The following is an 18,078-nucleotide window of genomic DNA, read 5'->3' on the forward strand; positions in this document are numbered from 1 at the left end:
GTATCATGTAGTGTTTATTGCTTTTCTGTAAAATATAGATAGCAAGCACCACAACCACAACTGACGTTACAGCGATATTGCGCCTTCGTAGCTGTTTTTCTAAACCAGTTTATAGACCTGGCGTGGCTCTGTGGTAGAATACCTGATTGCCACGCAGAAATGCTTGGGTTTGATTCCGCTGGGATCCGATCTTTCATTCTTTCCATTGCCGGGTCAACGCTGCCGATGTCGGTTTTCCTTAACGCTCTTCCATTTACGTTACCAATGTTAGCTCTCGCCGTTCCTGGGTCGATATGTCAAACAACGTCAGCCGATATAAACTGTCAATAACCTGTGGCGCATACCCGTACACCACGGCCCCGTGGTAACGGGTATGAGCCACACGTGTCCAGTGGAAGGGTTTACGACGTACGCGACAGGATTTTAACGTTTCAATGTCATGACCCGACAGTCATATTCGTCAAATCCTCTTACCCTCCCATGCAAATTTTGGTCTACACCAAGTTAGGAGGCGATCATGAGAGCCCCCAGACGTAGGCGGCTAGATAGATAGATAGAGAGATAGATAGATAGATACGTAGATAGAAACGCTCAAAGTGCCAAAGGTTCGCTAAGAAATGCTTCGCATTTAAAAAAAAAAGACGGACGTACAAATAGTCTGAGGGAATAGCTCGGCGTTTAGTGAGAACACGAAAATGTCTTGATTTACGGCGGGTTCGCATATGGCCATTAATCTCGTACTTTTTATGCGTCGGTTAGAAGGGCCCATTTAGAAATCCCGAAATGACAGAATCGGGCCGTACAGTTGGGAGGCCGAGTGTTGCCTTTTGCAGCTACGCAGGAAACAGAGCTGTCGATCATCCTCTAGGCTCCGGTGGTGTACACATACACGCAGCTCGATTCAATCGATTTAAAGTCCATCAGACGAGTCTAAACCCAAATATTTATTGCCCCTTTGAATGGCAGCGCTACTCTATACGTGTGGTATCGAAACGAGGGCAACGTCGTTAGCACAGTACATTATTGGAAGCAAAGTGTAAACAAGTTAAAAAAATCGTTAGCCCGCGCTTACTATACCGCAAAGGGTGTGTGTGTGTGTGTGTGTGTGTGTGTGTGTGTGTGTGTGTGTGGCGCGCGCGCGCGTGTGTGTGTGTGTGTGTGTGTGTGTTGTGTGTGTGTTTGTGTGTGTGTGTTGTGGTGTGTGTGTGGTGTGTGTGTGTGGGTGTGTGTTGGTTTGTTGGTGTTTGCGTGTGAGCGTGTGAGTGAGTGAGTGCGCACACGTGTGTGTGTAGATAAGGGCAAAATAAGGAGTCGGGGCAACCAAACTCGTGTAGTCAAGTTCAACTCGACGTGACCGATCATGTATCGAGCGAGCGTGACGTGCAGCTTTCAGCACTGGCAACCTATTGTGCTTGTTTTGCGTCAACTCGATGCAAACATTTCGGTTATTTTCTAGTATCCGCGATGAACACATTCATGACAGAAGCTGTTGGGCGATTAGCGTTTACATGCCGCCGACAACAGCTGGTAAAGCCTTCCGATCGCGTTTTGCGCGCTTGATTACAAACACATCGTCGATACTTCTGATTAGAATTCAAGGCGTGAAAGGATAACTCGAGGACACTGTTTTCTTTGTTTTTTTGCCCGCGAATTTCGTGCTCCGAGAACTGACGATTGGCTACACTCATAGCTACCTTCGTACTTGCTTGAGGTACAGGAAAGTAAACCTGAACAGCATTCGGTTTGTTACCCTGCTAAAGGGAAAGGGAGAGAAATATAATGCACACGGATTCTTATATGTGCTAGTTGGTTCATGAACATTTTGGCAGAAGAGCGCAAAATACGGGATAGTGAAACACACAGGACGATACGCTGACTATCACCTTGATATCAACTCACTATCAACTGAATTGATAGTCAGTTGACTATCAACTGACTATCAGTTCACTATCGCTGACTATCAACTGAGTTGATAGTCACTATTTCTATCAACTGAGTGGATAGTCAGCGTCAGCCATCAACTGACTATCAACTCAGTTGATATCAAGATGATAGTGAGCTAGTACTGACAGTCAGCATCAGCTATAAACTGACTATCAACTGATTGACAGTCAGTATATCAAGTGAGTTGACAGTCAGTTGATGTCATGTTGATAGTCAGCATTATGCCTGTATGTTTCACTGTCCCGTATTTCGCGCTGTTCTGTCACAAAGGGAAAGAAGTTCCCCGAGCCCATCGGCGCAGAAGTGTGACGCGAAGAATAAATGCCATCGGCGCGGGCTCGCTGATCCTAAACGCGCCTTCGAAAGCCCTGCCACAGCTATGAAACAGTGAGTTATTCGTTCCAGTATCGCACCTAAACAAGGTGAGGTGCTAGTAGAAAGTGAGCTGTTGCTACCGTGTCAACGTCGCAAAGAGAGACGCTAGCGCAACGCCAAGTTATACAGAGCCGGAGCAACAGTACAAAAGGAGGCATATCGAGTTAGGCGGAGCCGGAGGATGAGCACGCCTGGCGGACACGAAGACGTGCAACTACGCGCGGAAACAATTTTTAATTGCAGCGCCAAACTAACTTACGCCTTTCTTTTCACTCAACCCAACCCTTCCTACACGAGCCTGCTCAACATTCGTGAGCTCTCTCTCTCTCTCTCTCAACCTCGAGGGTAAGAAAAAAAGGAGAGGAGGAGGGGGTGGATGCGCAACGACGTGCATCTCTTAGAACGCGCGCCTGCCACCTCTTCAGTAATCAAGTTTTAATCTCGCAGGAATGGCAACTCCATTATACTAGTCAATTACCGAGCCACGTGACCAACTAATTTAATTAATCAGCACCACCGCTGGGGAGTGGAGGAGTGGTAGCGGCAACGCAGCAGGGTGAGGTGAGAGGAGTGGTGGGCGGGGAGAGGGGAAAATGAGGGAGGGAAGCGCGTAGCGACGAAGAAGCGGGCGACTGTCCGAAGCCTCGTATGGCGCCGGCCGTAATTACTTTATAAAGTTCCTAATTAATGTTAATATCGCGCAGCGCGCCCTGCAAGGGACGACGTCGCCGACGCGGCGACACGCACAGTCGATTCTTCTCGAAAGAAAAAAATGAGAGAGGCGTGAAAATGCATACTCTTTCTCACGACTGCTTGTAAGCAGTATAGAAAGGCGCGGGACGCTGGGGGAGGACAGCAGCAGCAAGACTAATTCGATGCCGGTATGGAGGAACGCACGGAAGCCTTCAACCCCTCGCGAGACAACTGCGGCCCTGGTTGTTTCTCTTCGAAAGAGTGTCCTCTTCGCGCGAGGCTGCAAACGCGACCCTTCAGGGCATGCGAGGGAGCGAATGCGCGTAAAGTGTTAACGCCGAAAGTCGAGACAAAAATTCCTCTCCCAACGCTTTATAAGTGAAGGAACGGTGCGCCTTGGAAGAAGTGTCTTGAGCAACGAAGTCAACCAGTGAAGGACGACGAGAGTTTGCTGACTTACGTTCGCGAGAAAACTCCAGGACGCGACGTTGCGGCTACTTCGTGCGAGCCGTGAGACGGAAGTCGCGGAACAACGAAGTCGAAGTACGAAATATCCCGAAAGATCCGTAAAGACGATTACGGAAACGTTAACAGCGATAAAAATCAAGTTAATAGCTGACAGTTACATGCAAGCCGACAGTTACAAAGTACTGAGGTAGCTGTGCGGTGCTCTTCACGGAACCAAGTCAAAGTTATCAGGAGGAGATTACCGGCCTAGAGGGCATTGGTTCCTATACCCTGGGCATTGGTTCCTATACCCTAGACCCTGGTTCCTATATCTCCTTCTCTATCTATTCCCCTGCTCACGCCCCACTAACTACTCGCGTTCCACACACATTATGAAGTGTAGTCAAACAGAACAAAGTGCAAGACTGCATCGGAAAAAAGAAAGAAAGAAAGAAAGAAAGAAAGAAAGAGAGAAAGAAAGAAAGAAAGAAAGAAAGAAGAAAGAAAGAAAGAAAGAAGAAAGAAAGAAAGAAAGAAAGAAAGAAAGAAAGAAAGAAAGAAAGAAAGAAAGAAAGAAAGAAAGAAAGAAAGAAAGAAAGAAAGAAAGAAAGAAAGAAAGAAAGAAAAGAAGAAAGAAAGAAAGAAAGAAAGAAGACAACTTCCGGTTAACATCATTGTATTTCTGCGCATTTTATCTCCCGTGTGCTTCTTGAAGACCTCTAGCCTGTGTGAACGCCTTCGAGTAGTTGGCGTAGTCTCACTCGCGTGCGCTAATTCACCATTAGTTCCCTCTCTCCCCGCCTCTCTCTTTATAAATATGTGTGTGAGATCTTTCCACTTACCTTTTCGCTTACCAAAGCGCAGGGCAGCCAACCACACGTTTCCCTGGTTAACATGCCTACCTTCAGCTGTTCTGTTTCTTATAGGAATGCAGAAGATTCTGTAACAGGAGTAGAGACGGTGCCGCCACAAAGACACGATCTATTCACTATTTCAATAATAAATAAAAAAAGGCAGCACGGAAATATACCAAATTCCCATGTGCATGTTTAATGTGATGTATAATATTCAGCTCATACAGGAGTCGGAATCTAAGCACACCTATATAACATACGTATATTTAATGCGACCAATATCGCATGAGATGCGAAGTCTTCAGGAAAAAAAAGAACAGGCCAAGAAATTCGCCTAAACAACTATTCAGTACCCGCCACGGTGATCTTATGGTTACGGTGCTCGACTGCTGACCCGAGGGTCGCGGGACCGAATCCCGGCCGCGGCGGCCGCATTTAGACGGAGGCGAAATGCTACAGGCCCGTGTGCTTCAGTTTAGGTGCACGTTAAGGAACCCCAGGTAGTCGAAATTTCCGGAGCCCTCCGCTACGGCGTCTCTTATAGTCATGTAGTGGTATTTGAGACGTAAAACCACGGCAATTATTAAAACAATTAAACTATTAAAAGTAAGAACAACCCACTTTTAGTAGCGTCCCTGTATATCCATCTTCACCACACATGTTGTTCATACGCGGCAAAGCCATCCTTCAGTGGCGATGGCGACGCTATCATTTGAGAAGGCTATCAAGCCATAATCATCAACATTACGCGTAGATAAATCTGTGACATACACGAGAAAGAAATAAAACGGAGAAAAAGTACCAAACTAAAAGCATAAGCAAACTCAGAAAAAAAGAAAGAAAAAAATTGTGATATCGCGAAGTATTCGGTTCAAGTAGTTGTGGAAACACCAAAATTGCGTAAAGCTCAAGCCGGTAACTTATCGTAGCGACTCGAAGACGAAAGCCATCTTCTTTTTGTTCTCAGTCGAGTGCATTGATCTGAGAAGAACTTAAGCTGGGGCGAGTTGGTGCATGTCTTATTGTAGGACATGAACGGGCGAACTTGCCCGCTAATTGCAGTGCATGCATAGGATGCGAGCCTTTGCTCAAAAAGATTAAGGTACTAGGAGAGAGCAGGACCAGAGTAGGGCGTGAACATTCAGAAGCTTCTTTTCATCAAAGAGAATGCAGATGATTGCGTAAGCGATACTTCCGCGAACTAGTATAAGACGGAAAAAAGTTTTCTGCGCAGGTTTTGTTTGACGTGAGGTGGCCCTGAATTGTTTGCCTTCTTTCACTAACCTCTTTCCCTTTCAACGTGACGTTTGAGCATGCTTATATGAGCTGATTCACGAACAAATAAAACTAGTTGATAGTTTGCGCTCTTTCCGTCTACATCGCTTTTTCCTGTGTTTGTCCGTTCATTGAGCAACACATCCTGCAATAAAAAATGTAGTAGTCTCGCCTCACCCCCCCCCCCCTCCCGCCCCGTTCCCACACTTTCGGAAATGGGGTGGGGGGGGGGGAGCTTCTGAAAGTTTCTGCACCCAACGCAGTTTCGCACGGCCCCCCGGGATTGAAGGCATTGAAAGATTTTCTTCAACCTCATGCTTATTTGCGCTGCCCCCGGGATCGGCCCACTTTTGATCAAGCGACGATGTCTTGCGATGGCGTTTGGGATAACTGCCAATTGGGCATGTTGGTATAGGTTCATAATGAAAAAAAAAAGCGCGACTTCAGCGGATACTTAAAAAGAACGCAGGACGTAGCGCTCACTAGCATCATGTGACGTCCCCTTATGTCTTAACGGTGATGTCACAAATTTTGGCAACCTGTGACGTCATCACGTGATCACTATTATTTGCATCATTGCAAAAAAAATCATGATTGAAATCATGGTGAATTTTTGCACGACTTTTGATTAGGCGACGATTTCATGTGATGGCGTCATGTGACGTCACTTCATGTGATGTCATAGTGACGTCTGATGACGTCACAGACTTCGACCTGTGACGCCATAATAATGTCACCATGATTTTTTGCATCACTCGTGTTAACGCCGACGCCACCGCCGACGGTAACATTTAGCGTTTCATGAGGCATCTAAGGCTTTCGCCTTAACCCTTTGAGGCGCTTTGCACACAATTGTGTACACAACTTGTTTTGGCTAGTTGCGTCTACTAGGGGCTAAGAAAGAGCAAGATACATTCCGGTTTGGATGAATTGAACCCCCCACAAAATAAATGTGTCTTCATTTAACCTCGTTTTGCATTGTACTGTTGCAAATGATCACTTTCCTGAATGCACTACCATGTTCGACGAGTCTTTCGACGTGCCGCTTTCCGCGAGCCAAACCAAAAGTACATTTTCTCTTTGTTCGAAACGATTATATACGAAAACCAAATTGCACAGCATTACTAGCATAAAATTTGATTTTATTTATGCATAAACAGAAGCTGAAGGACTTCAATATAAATAGATATTTAATTACAACTTAATTAGGACTAATTACTATAAAATACCTAAATCAATGTATTATGAGATTATTTTTATTGCAATAAAATACTGAGTGCCTTGAAATAACGTTGTGTGAGTTTGAAGCTTTTACAGACAGTTCTTCATAGGTGGCGCCTGAAAGGGTTAATAAAAAAATTCATGAAAGAGGGCCGTATATATTCGGATGCAGAATGCAATAAGTGCGGCTCAAAGTACTCCCTCTCCCCGACTATTTTTTCCCCACCACACAGTCGTGTTTTGCAACTCCCGGACAGCGAAATTAGTATTCATGCAAATTCAGCGATAGTTCGAGCGGTCTATGCCACGCAGGGCGCGCGCGCGGGCTCTCAACGGTGCGTTTTTAGAAGCGCGGCAGCGAGAGAAAAAAACTAAAAAAAACTCGAGCACGCCCCGAGAGACCGCGAGCGACCAGCGCGCGGTATCGTGCGAGTTGCCGAGAGCTGAGTGCCCAAGCGAAAGGGTGGCGGTGAGTGCCAACTCATCAGGAAAAACTTGCCAGTTCGGTCATTTTATTCCCGGCGAGTGTTTGTAGTACAGATACCGCGTTCTCTCGTACGAAGTCCGCCACTTCTACCTTACAGCGTGAAATTTTTGAAGATGCAAAAGTGTCACTAGAAGCAACCCTAACTGTATAGGATAAGAACACGGTCGGCCTGCACTCCTGCATGGTAGTTTAAAGTAAGGGGGCTCTCCTTCCCCACTGTGTACTGAGTGCTGCCTTCCCCACTGTGTACTGAAGTTGGGGATACAGATCATTACATCTGGTCCTGTAAGCGCTTTTCTTTCGAAAGGGAGATGCTAATGGACAATATGAAGACAGGCGGTTTTCGCGCGGATGCTGTGAGGACATTGTGTTTCCGCAAGGAGTGCGCATGATTCGCAGGGAAGTGGCTGCTTTTCTTTTACGTTTTCTGCGAGAGACCGGTTTGAGTGATGTAAGATGAGACATACTGCATGGAAAAGGTCGCTCAGGCGGAGAAATTGCCGGCCAGATCTGCCAGGCTAACCCCAACTGCGGCAACGTCACCACCATAATCACCAAGATATGAGCAGTCTTGAACACGTAGTGTCGCTGGAGCCAACGTTTAGACAAGTAGTCTTATCTTCTTCAAGGCAGACACAAAGTTGCTGCCTTTAAGAAGACAAGACCATCTGTCAGAACGTTGGCTCTAGCTACACCTTCTGTTCAAGAATATTCATATCTTCAAGCCACCATGTCATATTGAACTTCTGCCTAACAGAAGATAACAACTTGCGGAGATTTAAGTGCGAAAACCACGACATGATGATGGGGCCACGCCGTAGAGGTGTGCTCCGGAAAATTAGACCACCTGGGGTTCTTTAACGTGCACTGACATCGCGCAGTACGCGGGCCTCTAGCGTTTCGCCTCCGTCGAAATGCGACCGCCGCGGCTGGGTTCGAAGCCGCGACTCAGCAGTCAAGCACCGTAGCTACTGTATCGCCTGGCGGCTTCATTAACAAAAGAGATTTAAAAAAAAAAGGAACGGTATGGAAGTTAACCAGAACCAAAGCCCGATTTACTACCCTACGCTGGAGATGGTGGGAATAGACTAGACAGATGAGACGGAAAGAGAGAGAAAACAGCAGCTAGCCAAAGCGTAACGTAATACTCCTCAGTATTACGGTCATTCATACAGGTTTGTAGTTCGTAATAGGTGAAATAACGCACTTATAACCTTCCGCTGCGAGGGCTAGTGCCACGCACAAGCCCTTTCTGTTGATTAGCTTCCTCAAGTCGTTACTACATGGCCATGATGAGGCATCTAAAGCTTTCGCCTTAATAATGCAATTAGTGTGTTCAGGACACTAGTCATGCATATGTATGTATGTATGTATGTATGTATGTATGTATGTATGTATGTATGTATGTATGTATGTATGTATGTATGTATGTATGTATGTATGTATGTATGTATGTATGTATGTATGTATGTGTGTATGTGTGTGTATGTATGTATGTATGTATGTATGTATGTATGTATGTATGTATGTATGTATGTATGTATGTATGTATGTATGTATGTATGTATGTATGTATGTATGTATGTATGTATGTATGTATGTATGTATGTATGTATGTATGTATGTATGTATGTATGTCTTCAGTTGGTAGCCACAGGCACGACGCCTGTAAGATTCGCACCCCGTTTAAAAAAAGAAGGCCGGCAGATTAAAGTGCGGGCTTTACACCAGCAAATACGGTACGCAGACGGAAGTGAGGAAGGGTGTTCTCGCAGAACTCGATTTGAGTCTGCGAATGGCGTTGAACAGAAAACCGAGAGGGGGCGAAAAATAAACTGAAAGCGAGTTTTAGGTCCACAAAACCGCCGCTCGGAGGTAATGCCGTTTTCGTCTATATACAACACAATGGGGGCGGGGCGGTTGCGTACTAAAATTTTCTTTTTGTTTATTTATCTTTTTTTGCGATGGGGGACGGTTGCGAGTTCCGGAACTGGAAGGCAATGACGAGAGAGTGTACGTAACGTCGATGTGTGAAGCGTAAATTGCGGGACCATGAAAGCGAAGTGCGTATGTGTGTGTGTGGGGGGGGGGGGGTGCATGGTTTTCGGGTGTATATACTATACAGGCTGCAGGTGAAAAGTGGGAACAATGGCAGGTACATCGGCTGTATTAGCTGTACAGCTCGAGGCAGTTGCGCGCCGGAGCTGAAAGTTTTGCGAGCTGCGTTCTCCCGTAATTAGCGCCATTACCGAGAGCGCGGGCTACGGGTTCGCAAAAATGCGCGAGCATGTAGCAACGAAAAACAGACGTAAAGATGGCGATACACAGAAACACAAAAGAAAGGCGGAGGGTGCGCGTTGGCGTTCGTGTCCGTAGGTGTGCTGGACATAATTCGGATCGGCTTACTTTTTCTTTTAAACGTAGGAACTACAACCGGTAACCCACTAGAACGACTGCATAGATGTCGTGACGCGAGAAAGAAAGCATAATGGACCCGTGTTTAAAAGCCGATCTGAAACTTATTCCTTAATTTCTTTATCGTATTTTTTTGTGCCCTTAACACGCGTTGTGTGCGGGAAAACGATGCAAGACAAATGTAATGTGTTTTGTGCGTTTCTCGTGTTTTCGTACCTATACGCATTTGTTTGATGACCGTTGTGCTTGAAGTGCGGTCAAGTGCCCAGTAACTGTTGCGTGATCACCTCGATAAAACTCTGCTGTAAAGCGTGGACGTTTCGGCTGTGTGAACATTTATGACGCGTGGTTATTGCTGTTGCGTGGACAATTATATTGTAGCCCCGGGATTAGGAACGAGAATGTTCATTCATGTGCAAATTTTGTATTGTTTCATGGTTATTGGCAACTTAACGATGCAAAATATTATGTAACAGAAAAGGAGCAGCCGAAGCCACACCTATGCACCAACAAATCCTTAAGCACGGTTAATAAAAAAAAAGTATAACATTAATCTGTGAGTACATGAAACAGGCTAAGCGCACATAAAAAAAAACACTATGGGAAGCGACACATAAGGATAAGGTTGGTTTGCGAATAATCGAAGAAAGCCTTCAAAGAATTAGGTCGAATGACGAGTTCTACGGAATAGGCGGGGAAGGATAGCGAGGACTGCGAATAACAGGGAGAAGTCTTCATCCCACCAGGGAACCTAAGATGATGACGATGGCGATAGTGATGACGATGACGACAGTTGTTTGAAAAAAGAAGCCCGTTAACGTGCAAGAATGTTAGCCTTGCCTGTTAATTAAGCTGAGTCAGTACTCAATAGATCAATCACAGGTGATCGCTGAAGTAGGGTAAAGGACGCAGGAGGTCCCACAAAACTATCGAGGAGGAAAAAAAAAAAGAAGGCAAAAGTTCTTAAGGCTCAACGCAAATCGCCCACAAGACTAGCGGTCAGTCCTCGCGAGCGCGCGAATGACGCGATCGCCTCGAAGTTAGCGGACGAGATAATTCGGCGCTGTCGCCCGTGGGCCTAACCAACCCCAACCCCACTCTCTATAGCCACCGCTATGCGGAAAATAACTCCCCGAAAGCGCGCGCAAGACGGGACCGCGGTGTACGGCATTAGCTGGACCCTCGAGAAGTGACCAAAAGCTCTTACCTGAGCGCTGGGCGCCCATTCACCGGGATGTCGTCCACTTCCTCCGAGCGACAGCGATATGAGCGTTTTCAACTGTCCGGGTGGCGACGGACGAGGAAGAGTTTTAGATGACCTCCTCGTACCGCACACATACGGTAGTCCAGTCAACACTGCCACGTCACGACAAATCGACCTCTCCTTCTCCTCTTCGCATCTTTATTACCCTCTCTCCATTCCCGTACAGGCGCTGAGCCGCGCTCTTAACTAGGGCTGCAGAAGTTCCGTCTTTTTCCTCTCCTCAACCTCGCCTCCTCCTCCTCAAGACAAACCGACGCACGCCCTCTTCGCTTGGCTTTACACACGCGGACCGCGAAGATCGCTTCCAGCGACAAACCGCTATATGCCTCGTTCGGACGGACTCACATTTTTCCGGAGCGCGCAGGGTGAAAATTAACTCAAGGATCCGAGAAACGCGAGATGAGACGGACGTCGGCGCGAGTCTGCAAGCTTTGAGGAAACGACCGCAGCCGTTTCTCAGCTGCCAGCGACTGGCGTGCACAGTGCAAAACGACCGCGACGGTCGGGCTTCCGCGGACCACACCGAGATGCGGGAGTACTCTTCACGAATATTTAACGACGCGCGCGTCTGTGGCCCACGGAAGAGAAGCCATGAAAAGTTGCACCGTAACGGTCAGTGCGCGCGTTAGGAAGCAAATTGGCTAGTGGCGCGTAATACACGGAAACAATGCTGCGTCATGTGCGTCATGCAGATGCGCTTTGAAGTGTGGAGCCAGCGAAAGCATCTTTGACGAGGAGTCGTTTCGACTTCCACGGGAGAAAACACCGTTTCGTGCGTTCACAACTCACCGTGTCACTGCGCTCCGGTTTGTGTGTACGACTCCTCAAAGCGTGCTCGATTCGGGAGAGTCGCTTACGGAAGACGAGGAGCTTAGAGTGCATGGCTTAGTAGAACGTGCAGCTGTAGTCATAGAGTTTCCTACAATACTTACTAGAGGGAACTCTGGCGCTAGTGTCTATGGGAGCTGCAACGCATGACGCTTCAGCCAGCATGGGAATGATGGGTAGTACACAAATTTGTCTAAACTTCGTTCTTTCGGCTCCATTTGGCTCCGCGTCGGCTGCATCCGCTTTGTCGCAAAACGAAGTTCAGCAAAAATGAGCAGTTACACTTCACCACTTTAACTTTTTTAGGCTCACCAAATGAAAGCTGGTCACGAAGTTCACAACGGTCTATTCTTTTATCCGAAAACGAACGCCAAAACACAGCAATAAACAAAGCCACAAGTACGTTTGAAGCCGCAAGCACGAAGACTAGGCAAATTTGTGTACTACCCATCATTCCCATGGTAGCTGAACGATCGCAGCGCCAGAGTCCCCTCTAGTTAATTTTAGGAAACTCTATGGCTGTAGTGCTATGCGTGGCTGTGACCATAGAGTTTCCTAAAATTACCTAAAGGGAACTCTGGCGCTGCGATCGTTCAGCCACCATGGGAATGATGGGTAGTACACGGATTTGCCTAGTCTTCGTACTTGCGGGCTTCGAACGCACTTTGTGGCTTTGTTTATTGCTGTGTTTTGTTTTCTTTCAGATAATAGAATGGATCGTTGTGAACTTCGTGACCAGATTTGAATTGGTGAGCCTAAAAAAGTTAAGTGGTGAAGTGGAACTGTTGAACGTTTGCTGAACTTCATCTTGCGACAAAGCGGATGCAGGCGACACCCAGCCAAACGGAGCCGGAAGTACGAAGTTTAGACAAATCCGTGTACTACCCATCATTCCCATGCTAGCTGAAGCGCCATGCGTTGCAGCTCCCATAGACACTAACTAGCGCCAGAGTTCCCTCTAGTAAGTATTCTAAGAAACTCTATGGCTGTGACCAAGTTCGCCTAAGTAAGTTTTGTTGAGTGCGAGTCGACCGACTAGCGGTAGAATTTGGGTGACGAATATTGACGCGAAGGATGCGAGTTCGGTGCCCACCGGTGGCGAGTTGATAATTTGTCCGCAGCAATTCATCTTCCCTTCATCGCATTCTTACTACACTTGAAATAAACACTGCATATGACACCCCCCTCCCCCACCCCCTTTTATGTTTTTTCTTGCCCCCTTCAGCGTCATTATCTGCCGGGTTATATGACTGTGTTTAACGAAAAAGCGGACCACTCTATCCATCCTCCACTTTTCGTTCAAATGTTAATTATGTAACATAAAAGTCGCGATTAATCAATGATAAAACAGCGCTATTACCTACGATAGACAATAACAAGACAGAAATCATGGCATATCTTGTGTTTTAGCGCAAAGAAACACAAGATATGCAGTGCCAACTAGCCGACCAGTTGGTTTTATGGAGAAATCACGCAGACGTGTACGGTACATGCGTAGAGTTGAAGTGAATATTTCATACGAAAGTGTGTCAGAATGTCCTGTTTTGTTCTCTGCGGATAGAGAGAGAATGTGTGTGTGCGAGAGAGAACGAGTGCGCAAGGGAGTTGGGAAAGTTAAGTAGCGGGCAAGATATTGATTGATTGATTGATTGATTGATTGATTGATTGATTGATTGATTGATTGATTGATTGATTGAGTGAATGAGTGAGTGAGTGAGTGAGTGAGTGAGTGAGTGAGTGAGTGAGTGAGTGAGTGAGTGAGTGAGTGAGTGAGTGATTGAGTGAGTGAGTGAGTGAGTGAGTGAGTGAGTGAGTGGAGTCAGTGAGCGAATGGAGTCAGTGAGTGGGGTTAGTATGTGAGTGCGCAAAACAATGAATTAATAAGCGACTCAGTAAAAAAATCAGTAAGCACGAGAATAATGAAGAAACCAGCAAGGAAAGAAAACTGGAACGTGCTCTATGAGCGCCGGGAATTCTCCCCCAGCTCAACTTTTAGAAAGTTCAGCAGCACTTAGCGGTAAAAGTTTCGCATGCAGTGACTAGAGCCAGCAAAATGCGTCAACCAAACTCTATCCCTCCCTCATTTTTCTCCCCTTTTCGCTCCGCCTCAGTCCATTTCTTGATGAAAACAAATTTGCCACGCGCGACTTCCGCGATCCGTGATAAGGCAGCAGCGGGACAAGCATTTCGGAGCACTGGCATCTCATTTGAGCGAGTGAATTAGCCCGCTTCGTCACAGGGCCGCCGCATTAGCGTAAGCTCGGACAACTTCACACTACCTTAAACTCTCCCCCGCCCCCCCCCCCACCTCAAAATAAAAATAAAAAGAAAGGAAGTGGACACAAACAGTTGTTTGTAGGCGCTTTCACACCGGGCTTTCGCTCTCCAAAAATACAACACCTAAACAAACACGAAATAATTAATTTAAAAAACAAACACCGGAACTCTGACGACCGGGAACAATGACACAGGCAACAACGGCAACAACGCCAGAGATGCGGCTTCACTCTTTAATCACAATTTAGCGCGCGCGACGAAAGTGGCGCTGAGCGTTCAAAAAAATAAATAAATATAAAATAAAGAGTCGGAATGTTGAGAGAGAGACGTTTAGATGTTTATCAGGCGAGTCTCGCAAAATAATAATAATAAAAAAGGAGTAGCGTGAATGTAATTACGAAAATGGGAGCACGTTCACAGAAAGCGTAGAACGGACAGGGAGCCAGCGGAGTGGATGAAAAATTCTACGAGGCCCGCGCACCCACCGACACTCAGTAGTAAGTATAGTGAGTAAACAACAACAATAACAACAACAACAAGCAAAAACGAGGAACAAGCACAGAGATGCGTATCATGGTCGCTGTTCAAATTGGAGCTCTAATTAGCCGCAACGACACCGCGCGGCAATCCCTCAACCCGGCGCGGCGCAACCGCTGACAGTTCAAAGCAAGAAGAAAAAAAAAGCGACAGAAAAAAACAGGAAAAGAAAGACACGCTTAATGACCGCAAACGTTCCGAGCGTGGAAAGAAAGGGTGGGAGAGTGAATGAAAAGCTAGAAGGCTGGAGAGAGTCACTTTTTAAAACAGAGAATAGAAGTGAACGGAGCACCGGTTTCACTCTCTCTCCCGTGGAGAGAGAGAAAGAGGTTTTAGGGTAAGAGAGTGGTTTTAGGGTAATAGCAAAAGTCGCACGGTCCCTTAAAGAGAGAGAAAGAAATGCTTTAATGAAATGGTGGAGACGTTATCCTGGCTATTCGCCTGACAATACTGGGTGCTGGGTGATGATTATGATATATACACTGATGAACATATAACAACACGCACACATACACGCACACATACACACACACACACATACACAGGTTACACTGTTTGCACAGTTTCGTTAAGGCTTGTAGCCCGCAAGAACGTCAACAGCGCTCTAGTGGCGCGCAACGCACAGGTGGTGCTTCGCCATGGGCCCAGAATATGCCGCAGTTCTAAGCACAAGTCTCTTTGAAGGTGTAATGCAGCCTTCAGATACTCTCTCTCTCATGTGCATCGCCTGCAGTCGCACAGAACATATTGCAGGTCTTCTGGGGAGTCACATTGAATGTATAATGGTTAGTCAGACAGTTTAATATTGCTTTTGAAGTCCCTAATGCATTTGCCCTTATGATTATGTCCTTATGCATATAGCCTTATGCATTTGCCTAAGAAGGCTGGAAGGCGAAAGCCATCTTTTTTACTTTTCTTCTGAGTCGATTGTATTGATACAATCTAGGTTGATTGTATTGGTACAAGCTCTAGCAGCGCTCTGGCAGCGCTGCCGGAGTAAATCGCTGAGGCCACGATGCGGAGGGCCTTCGCTGCACGTAGATTCCGCCAGGGCGCGTTAGATATCCTGCAATCTTTCCTCACACCGAGAAAGAACGCAACTTCAAGAAGGAACGCACTCTACAAACTTAGTTGTCCCACTAACCACAAGCACAGACCGAGGATGGCAAATCGTATCGACCGCAGCCCACACCCAAAAAGGTAAGCAGCGCACCGAGAAAGCCCTTTCAAATTCCCTGAACTGTCATTGTCATTTAACGCCGTAGCGCGTAACTCCTGTATTAGCGTGAAACAAAAAAGAACAAAACGTAAAATTAATCTTGGAAACCTCAGAGAGAAAAGCCTTCTGCGCTAAATGCTAATCTCAGAACCGTTACGCTTTACACAAGAAGAGAGTAAAGAAAAAGTTCATTCGTTTCTTTGAAAGCTGGGAAAAACAAAAGCTGTTCGAAAGGAAGTAACGACGGAGCAGAGGCCACCTTTCAAAGGAAGGTCGATGAAGCGATGGCCAGTCGTAAAATGACACGTGATGACAGGAGCGGCGGTGATGATAATGGGTGGCCCGGCGTTAATCACGGCTCATTAGCACTAATGATGAGCTGCAAGGCAGCGTACATGACAGGAATGAGGGAGGGGGGGTCTGTCCAAAATGATGTTTTCACTCAAAAGTTACTTAATCAGCAGCATTCCTTTTTCATCGTTCGGATAAAGGAATAAAATAAAAAAAATACAGAACGCCGGAGCTCTTCACTCGGACCCCGCGTTCCAAATTTCCGCTAATATGGTCACGTGTTTCGCGTACCGGATTGGCCCCGATGGATTCCATCAGTATCACTAGCAAAACATTGTCTCAATTAGAAGATCGTTCGTTTAGAAGTCTGCAACAATAAAGAAAGCAAAGATTAACTTTCAGTGTAGCACAACTAAAAAAAACTGCAGGAAAGCGTGATTTGTTATCTACGTCGTTAATCCGCAGGAAATTCCCGCTTTCCCGCACGCTATACGAAAAAAATCACTCCATCTCCCGCTAAAGGGGACCATGAGGCGATACGAAGCAGCGCTCAGCATGTCGAGCCCGCGTTTCAGAGGGGGAGTGGAGAGGGGGAAAGTGAAAGGGGAGGGGAGAGAGGAAGTAAGGGGGACTGGAAAGGGCGAGAGGAGGAGGGAGAGGAGGAAGTGAGAGGGGAAGCGGAGAGGGGGAAGGGGGAGAGGGGGAGTGGCGAAGAGGTGTGTGGAGAGGTTTTGCGCATGCGCAGTAAGGGTGGTCACGCCGCACACCACCACCACCACCGGATTGAACTCTGCCATAAGATCTAAAACCGTGTGCGCCAGCGCCTTAAAAAGCATCAACACCATTAGCTTCGAACCCGTCAACTAGATACCCAAAGACAATTTGGTAGATTCTATGTGAAGCCGGGAACGCTGTACGCTGCGGTTGTCGGTGAGCTTCTGTCCGACACGGGCGTCTCCAGATCACGTACACTGTGACCACAAGTACCAATTGAGTAAAACATGCCGTTGCTCCTTTGCGACATCGATGTGGCTCTTAATCAAAAGGTGCGCCAAACAAGGTGCCATGCACCCTGGTACTCCAACTAACAACCTGGTTGCAGCAGGGTGGAAGCTACGAGGTGTAAACAGGCCACATGCTCGCGCAGCAAGACATAGTTCTGTTTGTAATTGCATTATAATTGGAGAAAGTTAAGAAAAATGCGTTTGTTTGGCACGCGCTACGTCACAGCAATACGTGATACGCTAATCACGATTCGAATGTACGTTATAAACATTTAATTATTATACCGGTGACTGCCGATAATTGTGATGAAGAATCCACACGGCAGCACCTGTAAACGTGATCGCCCGCTTCGATCCCAACTCACGCTTGCTACGTGCCCAATGTCCTCACAGCAATAAATAAACGGTGGAATCGGCTATCTGTGTCATCTCGCACTCAGGACAAAGCATCAAGTACGTTTTGTCCTCATCACTGAGATTAGCTGTTCGTTCAGCCACGCTTGCTAAGTGCTAAGCCTAGTTCCCGAGAAAATGAATCTTGGAAACAGTACAAAATAGACCCGAACACATTGCTGTCGAAGCATCAGGACGCAAATAAAGCGCAAACACAAGCGTCGGCTTAGAACTTACGGGCCACACGGTTCACGACGACGACTTCATAATTTCGAGGCGCAAGAAACCAGCGTCGACGTGTGTTGCCATGTTGTTGTTTTTTTCCTGCGCTACCGTCGCTACGCAACGCTAAGAGCGTTGGTTGCTACCGTGTGCCCGCTTTACTCGCTCAAAGCACGTTGTTGTATTTTGGGGGCTCTGCTGTTGCTGCCCAAAGCTAAGAGCGTTGGTTGCTGCCGTGGGCTCGCTCTACTCGCCCAACGCGTGAGCAGACGACCACGGCGCGGATGAATACATTGTGAGGAGCGTTCGCTCTTCACATTGGCTAAGCAGCC

Source organism: Rhipicephalus sanguineus, chromosome 9, assembly GCF_013339695.2.
Source record: "Rhipicephalus sanguineus isolate Rsan-2018 chromosome 9, BIME_Rsan_1.4, whole genome shotgun sequence".
NCBI classification, from domain to species: Eukaryota; Metazoa; Arthropoda; class Arachnida; order Ixodida; family Ixodidae; genus Rhipicephalus; species Rhipicephalus sanguineus.